This window comes from Pinus tabuliformis, chromosome 2_1, assembly GCF_031772625.1.
Source record: "Pinus tabuliformis cultivar Carrire ecotype Pingquan chromosome 2_1, CPIR1, whole genome shotgun sequence".
Classification (NCBI taxonomy): domain Eukaryota; kingdom Viridiplantae; phylum Streptophyta; class Pinopsida; order Pinales; family Pinaceae; genus Pinus; species Pinus tabuliformis.
Genome location: NC_142299.1, coordinates 352,486,994 through 352,497,910, shown reverse-complemented (window position 1 = coordinate 352,497,910; position 10,917 = coordinate 352,486,994). Strand labels below are relative to the sequence as shown.

General features: G+C 38.4%; 1 pseudogene; it reads left to right on the top strand.

The window, feature by feature from the left end:
• The first annotated feature begins 9,041 nt into the window (after window positions 1-9,041).
• Window positions 9,042-10,917, top strand: LOC149200306 (bidirectional sugar transporter SWEET1a-like; annotated as a pseudogene).

Sequence of the window (10,917 nt, the reverse complement as noted above, 5' to 3'; positions counted from 1 at the left end):
AATCACCAGTAATTATGAAAACTACTGACCTTTAACCAATGAAGTCATTGTGAACGTTTGATCTTCTGGATTCTTTGAATTTCAGAGTCACCAGGTGAATGGTTCAGCCTTTCTGTGTCTGTTTGTGTTCATTGCCAACAACTAGATCCACAACTTTGATAATCTTTCCTGGGGAAAATCAAAACTTTTGTTCGGTCCCCGACAACGACGCCACTATGTTAGCACCCTATAATTTAACCTCTAGGCTGAAAGAGGTTTACAGGGGTAACCAAAAACCACTATGGACTGGAATCTGGACCTTTCCAACCGGAGGGGGCTCCCTCACTATAAAAATTTGATGATAAACACACTAAATCTCACAGAGACCAAATCTAGAAAAGATGATATAAAACTTAATGAAATGGTTGAGACTTTCGGGAAAAGACTACTGAGGTATGAAGGTAGTAACATAATCTTAATATAAGGGCATGCATGCGTCTTTAGAAAAATAGAGGTAGGGTAGGCATACGTTCCAAGATGACAGGAGTTGAAGTATAGTGGGGAATGGAAAGAGACACAATTATATATGATCACAAGCAGCAGAGCATATTATAATGAATTCTGTAGCATAAACTACCCTATCCTTGACCATGCTACCAGAGAAATTCCCCATGCTTATTGGTACAAATGATGACATGAATTTGACTAAAAAAATATAGATGCATACATACCTCATCTTAGTTCTTTCCTTGATCATCTCATCTTCCTTTGACAACTTCCTAGATTGAGATTGCTTCAATCTCTTTGCTACATATTTCCTTGCGTACATATAATCCTTTCTTGAATCCCCATAAGTGGAATTCTTATCGAGACATCTACTTTTCCTTAAGGTCATGAACCCTCTATTGAAGATTTCACCAGAGGATTCTTGTAGTCCTCATCTTGCAAATGCTCCTTTCTTATGATGATAGTGGCTTTCTAAGATGATTCTTCTTGATCATGATCATTCCTTTACACATTGATGAGGTTATCCAATGGCTACATCCTTCCTACATGAATATCTTTATCTGAGCTATCTCTACATAATGCTCCTATATTGCTGAAGATGCCATTCTCATAAGTAATGAATTCTATCCTACTCCTACATGTTCGTATGATACCCAAAACTTTAAAGAAGACTTATGTGAAGAAGTCATTCTCAGTCATAGTAGAGATTCAAAGGATCTTCCTTTTTCTGCTTCTTATCTTCTTCTTTCACTTCTTGTGTAATGTGGGCTTCTTCTCGTTTCCTCTTATTTTTGTCCTTCTTGAACTTAGGAAAATCTCTCTTGTAGTGTCGATACTCTTGACAACCAAAGCATTAGACTTTGGACATATCTCTTTTACCCTTTCTATGTGGACCAAACTTGCCAAATTTTCCTTTTCTCTTGGCCATAGCAGTAAATGCCCGCACCTTTGATCCCACATCATCTTTGGCTTTGAGTCTAGTCTCCTCAATTTTGAATAGAGACCAAAATTAATTCAACGGGGTGGCTTCGTTCTTGGCATATATACTTGATGTGAAGTTGCCCCATTCCTCAGATAATGCATTGAGCACCACAATTGTCATCTATCTGTCTGACATAACTTCTCCTAGTTCTTGTAGATGGTCTCAACGGGGTGGCTTCGTTCTTGGCATATATACTTGATGTGAAGTTGCCCCATTCCTCAGATAATGCATTGAGCACCACAATTGTCATCTCTCTGTCTAACATAACTTCTCCTAGTTCTTGTAGATGGTCTCTCATCTCAAAGACCTTCATGAAGTAGGGAGCCGTTCCTTCTTCCTTGGACATCTTCATTTTATATAGTTAATTACGCAACAATATCACTTCTTCAGTTGTACTAACTGAGAATAACTCCACCAACTTATCATAGATTTCTTTAGATGTTTCAAGTTTGGAAACATAAGGAATGAGAGGGCCTTTGATGGATTCTATCAGAATTCTTTGGGCCCTTGTTTCATCCTTATTATACTTTGCTAGGGTTTTAGTTTTTTCCTTAACATGAACAATGAAACTCCCTTTGATGTAGTCCAGAAGTTCATTTTCTTTGAGAAGCAGACTAGTCCACTTTTTCCATGCAAGGAAATTAGCAGCCCCAACCAATTTGTTGCTTTCCTTGCAAAAAGACATTTTGACATTTTCAGAAGAGGACATAAAAAAAATACTTACTTGAGAGTGTTAGTGATGAGGAGATATTGCTGCTTCCTTAATGAATGAAGTCTCAACTTCTTGGATCTTGGAGTTCTTCAAGATGCTTCCTTCAAGGTTCCTTGTGATAGATTTTCTTGTTGATGAAAACTTATCAATATGTATATCTAGAGATCTTCAATGATGGGCCTAGATCTGAGTACCTTCCTTTGAAGATGACGAGTCTTTGATTTAAGTCCTTATTGGATGAACCTTCTTGAAGATGCCTTTAGATGGAAGGCTTTCTTCTTTCTTTGTTCCCAGGTTGGTAGTCCTTCTTGATGGATCTAGGAGAGGAGATGGTAATCCTCCACGTTTTGGTGGATATGGAACCCTTGCTTGTAGATTTGATGCTTCAACCTTTGTGTGCCCTTGCTTCTTGATCTTAATACTTCACTCTTCTATGTGTTCTTGAGATTCACTTCCTTGATGTGTCACCTTTCCTCTGATACCATGTTGAAGAATCTATGGCATCTAGGTTATAGTGAGATTCTTACAAAGATGATAACAATTTGTGAAGTACTTTTACTTTTATTTTTAGTAAAATCTTCTTATTGTTATTAGTATGTGTTTTATCACTTCATCAAACAGTTACCAAAACAAAAGGAAACATGAACACAAGATGTTGGCTCTCAGCTAGGGAAAAACCTCTCTCAACTAGAGAGGAAAACCCTTCTGTAAATTTCTCTTATTGAAGCTTAAATTGACAAATGCCAAACCCTAGACCCTTGACCAATAGATCCTCCAAGCACAAGACACAATCTCTCTTCCTTTTGTCCTTCAATCAATGCCTTCCTCTGCTTTGCACCTTGATTTCTTCCTTCACACTTCTTCTGACAACTGATAGTCCTTTTTCCGGAAACTGTAGAAACCCTAGGTCTCCTTAGAGACCTCTTCTTTGGATTCTTCCTTTCCTCCTCTACTTCACTTGGAAATCTTACCTTTCATTGATACTCAAGCTAGAGAATGAGACCTTCCTTGAGAGATACTTTCAAATTGAGAGGTTGATCCTCTTACCCTACTTCAGGTCTGATTTCTTCTCGCACATGTGGTTGATTATGGCACAAGATTGCCCTTCTAGCTTGCTCCCTTCCTTCGCTTGAGGTGGGACCCACTTCACTTGATATGGAGATCTATTTGAGACCTATTTTTGGCCCAATCGAAACTTCTTGTAGGGTTGCAATTTCTAACTTTTTGCAGCAGCAAAATGTCCTTCTTTTCCTTCGTACGTGTGACAAAGAGGAGCCCTAAAACAATCCCACAAATTCGGTTTTATTTCTTCTCTTCTTTGTTTCCCTAGAAGCACCTTTATTGCTCTTTTTCACACCTCTTTCTTGCCTCTTCTCTTCATTGATTTCAGAGATCACTTGATGGTCTAATTGTGAGGTCGAATGGCCCTATATATAGGAGTTTGTCCCTCCTTTTTGGGCCGACTTGAATTTAAGTGCACCAAAAATCATTCTTTGAACCGACTTGAGGAGGAGACTTGTCTTTGCTTTGGAGGACCACTTTTTGACACATATCTTTGACATAATTACATAAGTTACATAGTGTAACATGCCCACATGGGTATTCGATAATTACATTGACTCTTTGAATTTCCTAGAAACACTCAAACATGTGCTTGACCTATGTAATGAGCAAGAAACTTATTTTTACAATTTACAAAAATAATAATTCTTTTCTTTTACAAGTACAAAGATCAAAATTACATTTATGAAGACCGAACCTAGTTACACTTTCTTCAACAGCCTCTCCATATTCTAACTTCTTCATCTCTCCATCAAATGTAAGAGGTTTGACTTTCATGAACTCCTCAGGAAAGTACTCACTCTTCCTATAAGGATGATGATGGTGATGATTGTGATGATGTCTCATGGATGAGGAACTAGAGTAATACCCATACATACTAGTCCTCTTGTCAAGTGTATCCAGTAATTTGTCGTCTCTGACTGTATCCCATTTATCCAACCTGTATCCGGACCGTGACCTACTACCATATGATCCATTAGTTTTCTCTTCGTACTCTTGACTGCTTCTCAATTGTCCTCGTCTCTGCAAATCTAACACACTATGAAGAATCACTGCATTGATTTCTACCGGCTTTTTCTAAGCCCTTGCAAGTCTTTCCTAAGCCTCAACCAAGATGTCATTGTATGCTTTGCAACTTCTGATCTCTACCCTCAAACTCCTCAATGTATCTGCTATACTAGGAGAATACTCATCTCCTCGTTGTCTAACTGATCTGTAGGGAGAGTCATGGACTACCATTTTACTCGTCATCTATGATTCTCTTATTCCTGCAATTAGGACATGTCAGATAAACCAAATAGATACCAAAATCAAAACCATACCTCAATCACGTTCAGGGCAGGCTGATCTAATTTGCAAAATCAGTCAACATTAGCATGATACATGTATAATCATAATCATATCTATATAAGAACATCATGCATGACCATACCAACTATATACCATGACCCCATGCGTGACAACCATAACCTTGACAACATTGGATTTCACCCAAAGAGAGCGCAACCTGCTCTGATACCACCATGTAACTGCCTCCTCCCACATTTGCCCATTTTCAACGGCTTTCCTGGGGTAAACATGAGTTGAGGGTCACTATGATAAGACTCAACTTTTGGAAATAATACTGAGAGGGGGGTGAATCAATATTATCAGATCAATAATTTAATTTCCCAAACAAATTTATATACGCTACTTCAATTAAGTGAACTAGCATGTACACGCGACTGTACTTAAAGCAACCAGCGTATATGCAGAGAACTTTTGATTTTTACAGTTTATCTTGTATTGAACTTTAACCAGTATATCAGAGATGTATTAAATAGTGCAGTAAAAGTAGAATAAAGCATCACACATAAGCAACACACATGAACACCAAGATATAAGGTGGAAACCCAATGTGGGTAAAAATCACCTGCTGATGTCATCTCTGTCTTCTTTTAATAATAAGCAAATCTGTTTACAATCTTGTACGGCGCAAACTCATACCAATATGCAGGCACCCACCTGCAGAAGGCTACAACCTTCTCTTGTTCTCCAGCTACTACTGGAAGGGAGCTACAACCCCCTAGCTCTTGTACTAGCCAATATGTTTACTAGTATGTAGGTGCCAGCCTACAGAAAACTCCACTCTTCTACCAGGGACCATGTTTCATGAATTTTCAGACTGGATACTCTTGGAACACAACACCACAATCTGAAGGCCGTGTTTCATTCAATTTTCATACTGGACCCATCAACAACATCATAACTGCAAAACAATCATCAAATACATCTGCATCAACCAATCACTGAAACTCAATCACCATAACCTGAATTTGATCATTCAGAACACTGTCACCAGAACCCAAAACAGAACCCAGAACTCTGCAACAACAAACATAAACAACTGAAACATACTTCATAAGGTATACGCTACTTCCATGTGTCGAACCAGCGTGTATACGCGCTTTTATCAAAGCCAACCAACGTACACATTTGTAAATATTAATTCATAATTTTGCAGCTATTCCAGACTTCAATTATACCCAGATCATAACATTTACAGAATAACCACATAATGATAATTCATTTCAAGTCTTGAGATCCTGATCCATCATTAGATCTTATCCCTCATCAACCGCTAAGGTTCATCCTTGGTTCAGATCAAGCAAAGCACCATAAGCCAATAACCTGCATACTAGATCTCACACTTCATTAGATATTTGATACTTGCACTCCATCACCTAATGATCTTCTCCTCCTTATATAGTTTTAGGCCTTTCTCAATACCATGGATCAAAACTATTTAGGACCAATACCTTGGACCAAATACCTAGGGTCAATACCTCGGACCAAATACCTTGGACCAATACCATGGGTCAAAATACCTTGGACCAAAAGCTTTGTTTTCCAACATATACGTGCTTTTCCTTCTGTGAAAGTGCGTGTGTACGTATATGCTACTTGTGTTGAGTGAACCTACGTGTATAGGCAGCTTGGTCAAGGTGAACCTGCGTATACCTCTCTTTCTTCATTCTCTATAGCCAGATCTGTAATTCTTTGATGTTGACATGTTGCACTGTGATATTTCATCTGAGTGAGTTGCCATCAAGGACAACACCTGTATCATAATGCCAACATCAACCTCCTATATGACCTTAAGGAAATGGAGTTGACAACTTAAGACATTACTAAATTTCCTTAGTTGTTACTGGACCTCCAGGAGCTACCCAACCCCTCCACGTGTCCAACCCACGAGCTAACTCTCTTTTTCACTAACCTGGATCTTAGTCACTCCCTTGAAAATGCCTCCAAGTGAATATAAGCCTCTAGTCACTCCCATAGGTCTTCTTCTCAACGATTATAGAATTTTCTAGTCATTTCTGTGCCAGTAACCTTGAATTTCGAGCCATGTTTTTAGGGCTAGGACTCAAGCCTTTGCCCAGAACTTAAGAAAACTTCCAGAAACGATGAATAACATAGAAACAAAGCTTACAAACTAAGAACTTGAGCAAGGACTTGACCTGACCCCCCCTAACAATGACATACATTCCATCAAAAACATGGTAAACATGCAACCTACAAGTCATGAATGCATATCTGAACCTAGGGATCTGAAACTTATCTGAGGTTTAACAAGAAGGACCAATTCCTTCTCACAATAGCTGCCATAATAGTAATTAGTTCATGCATTCATTAACCATAAATTCATTAATTAAAATGTTATAATAGACATAATTAGATCTTTTATATAACCATGCTTATAACAAACATCTAACCATGTAGATAAAAATGATAGAACAATCATTTAAAGCCACATAATACAAGTACATTTACTCATCAAAGACGAGAAACTAAGCTCTTATTTACCATATGCAAAAGCCAACCAAGTCAGGGACTTCCATGTACCACCTGACCATAGATTGGGATGAACCAAATATTTCTTTCATCCAATCACCCTCGTGCCATATTCCAAGCATGAATGTGGGATCTCATGGGATAAACCAATCCATAAACAACCAAGAGAATCCAAAGGTTAAACCACCTCCACCCTCACCATACCGTGATCTCACCTAAACTGGTCCTGAGATCACAAAACCAAACCGAGCTTGGATGCCTCAGAATTCCTTCACCATCCCTTGAAGAATTTTCCTGTCTCCACCCACCTATTGAGGGATTCCCGGAGAAAACCATCTCCACCCCCAACCCTTGGGATTTTCTTGAGATCACCTTACTCGGATCCAAAACCTTCCAGTGATCCAAAGCTCAACCAAGAAATAATCCCATCAAACCATGGCTATCTAGAAATGGAAAGGCAAGACTAAAACCACTGTCGAAACTCGACAAAACCCATGTCAATGACACCAAATGAACCAAATACACACATGCACATACCATGCATGCCAAAACCAGGTCAGAAATCATACATGCAACTTGTTACCTACAAGTATTCTTGCCTACTTGATCAAACCTTTCCTTGCTTTATCTTTGTATTCCTTTACTTTCCTTGTTCTTCCTTTGTTTTCCTTGTCCTTCCTTTGCTTGTTTGCTTTCCTTATCCTATTGTTTCTCTTCTCCTCTCTAAAACTAATTCCAAAACGAAACTGACAAAAGGCCCCAAACTGATGCTTTGATGTATTTTTATTATTGATTCCTCTAATTTATTAATTTTATTCAATTTTCCTTCAATTACCTCCTCACATGCAACCTGTGACCTTTCACCTCCATTTTCTCCTATTTTCCTTTATTTTCATAAATAAAATACCAATAATGCATTTTTTCCTTTTCAAAGGCTTTGCCACTGCCTTTGCCAATTTCCACTTAGCCATAATACACAACAAGTGATGTCCACTAGGATATTTTTCCCAACATTCAACTCGGAATACATGTCCCCATGACTTTGGTCATTGTTACACAACATTTTGTCACTGTCCCTGTACTCCCTGTTCCATGATCCTGGAGGACCTCTACAGTGAACCCTACATGCTTCCCCTTCATGAAGAAACTCCCATTGTGTCCCTCTTCATGAGAAGAACAATTCCCTTTTGCATCATTTCCCAAAAATCTTCTGTTTTTCCCAGTTTACAAGACCGACGCTAATGACCAGTGTCCTCCTACGCCAATATGTAGGGATAAGCACCGTCCCTAGCACCGACCGGAGCGACTGAGCCTTGTTCTAGTCGCGTCGATCCTCTTTTGGAAAGTTTTTTAAATAAGGAGCCAAAGCTTCTAGCTCTAGAAGCTTCGTAACGGAAGTCTGGTAAATGGTTGGGTCGGATGGAGTCGAGGATGTCAGTTTGGGCTCCTTTCCCCTATTATGATGGAACTACCTCAAGAGATAATACCTTCTCCCATGAGAAGAGGAACCATCTCCCATCCATTCATGCTATATAAACTTCTCTTTTTCCCAAGCACAAGCTAGTGTTAATGTTGGTGTGCTAGTGCTAATTACGTACTTATTAATGTCATATCATGAAAAGCAAAGATGAGCAGCAATGAAATGCAAAAAGAAAGTGAGAGGCTCACCAATGAAAAGCAAATAGACTCACTTACGAAATGCAAAAATAAAGTGAAGAGGCTCAGCCATGAAAAGCAAATAGACGAGCCAATGAAAAACAAATAGGCTCACCAATGTAGCATGTACTGTAAATAATTTGGTTTTGTTGGTTTTGTTCATGGTTTCCACCGCCATTTATTTTTGTTGATGCTTCACTAGTGCCTGGTCTGCCCATCGATTGGTCTGCCTCCACTCCGTTAATCGTTCTCGAGCGAAGTGATTACGAAATTTAAACACTTCCCGTTCGCACCGAAGATAGGAAAATGTTTAATATACATTTCCTGTTCGGGATCTTCGGTGCGTATACACGCTCTATCCACTTTAATTTCTTGGTTCCAAGAAGTTTGTTTCAGGTTTCTTAATGTTTAATTTGTTATTTCATGACAGGCAACATCACTGCCCTGATACTCTTCTTAGTTCCTTTGTGAGTTTTCCCAACTTATGTAGTCATTTAATGAGAAAACTTATTGATGCACATATAATTCATAATTGTTCTAGTTTATGATCCGACTGGTACTGTGCAGAATTACGTTCTGGAAGATTATTAAGAACAAATCGACAGAACAGTTCTCTGGATTTCCGTATGTTTCCACGCTTTTGAATTGCTTACTTTCTGCATGGTATGGCATGCCGTTTGTATCACCCAATAACCTTCTTATGAGCACGGTTAACGGAACTGGGGCCGTCATAGAATTCTTCTACGCAATTGTGTTCATCTGCTATATTCGCGACAAGAAATACAGGGTAAGTATAGTATTGATTAATAAATTTGTTTCTGAGGAGGGTGATCCCCATTTGAATGACGGTGGATGAAACAGGGGAAGATATTTGGCCTTCTGGTAGCTGTTCTCAGTTTTTTTGCAATGGTCGTCCTGGTATCGCTCTTGGCACTGCACGGACAAGTTAGAAGGTTATTTTGCGGCTTCGTTTGCGCCATCTTCTCCATCTGCATGTACGGGTCTCCTCTGTCAGTAATGGTAAATCTCTCTACTTCCTCTTTAGCAAAACCAATTTTCAGTGAGCATTGTTTAAGTCAGCATAACGGTCAAGAGAATGCGGTTTTTTTCAACAATTTACATTTATGCCTCAGCGTCAACAGAATGTTGTTTTTTCAACAATTTACATGTATGCCTCAGAGTCAAGAAAATGCTGTTTTTTCAACAATTTACATGTATGCCTGAGTATGATATGTGAAGGGACCCAAAGCGCGTAAAGTATATGCGTGATTTTGATGGTGTGCAGATGTTGGTGATCAGGACGAAGAGCGTAAAGTATATCCCATTCCCCCCTGTCTCTAGTTGTCATAATATGCCGCGTCGCCTTGTTCATACAGGGATTTCGGAGACATGATCCATTCGTTTATGTATGTATTCTTTTTAATTTAAAGGGTGGGCTAGTTCCCAGAAGAAGCGGTATTGGCTTTTTTTATATTATATATATACATATAGTCACATAGCTGTAGCTGTACATCAGCAGTCACATATATACATATAGTCACATAGCTGTAGTTGTACATCAGAAGTCACATTGAGACACATCAAATCAATATTTTGGTATATGGCTGAAACGGCTCAACAATACATTGACGAGAGTAAATAGCAGGTGGGGTACAAGAAAGCCGACAACCCCCACCACGCGGTCCATACACTCGGGTATTAACTTTTCAGGTTATTTATTTTTAGTAAATAAATCCGGTACACTTTGATTGGATAATCGATGATCTCTATTTTGGTATATGTAATCATGGTTTGATTAATAAAATATAGTGTGATTCATATTTGGTGTAACTTTGTTTTTTTCCTCTTTTTCCTTTTTTTCTAGATGTTGCTCCATGTGTTATCCCTTTTGAGATTAGTGAGTGTAGATTTTATTAAAAAAAGATATATGTGGATATTTATTTGGGTTTTAAAATTTTTGATTTTTAAAATAGATAATATATATATATATATTTATGCAATGAAAGTCATGATTATTAAATAAGGTTTATGGAGTTGAGTGAGTACAATTAGTGTAAATAAGTTATTGTGTATTATTTTTAAAAAATATTATATGTTATTTTTGGTGGCAAAGTGGACTGGCCTGCCTGATATGCACAATTTTGAATGGACTGGCCTGCCTGATATGCACAATTTTGAATGA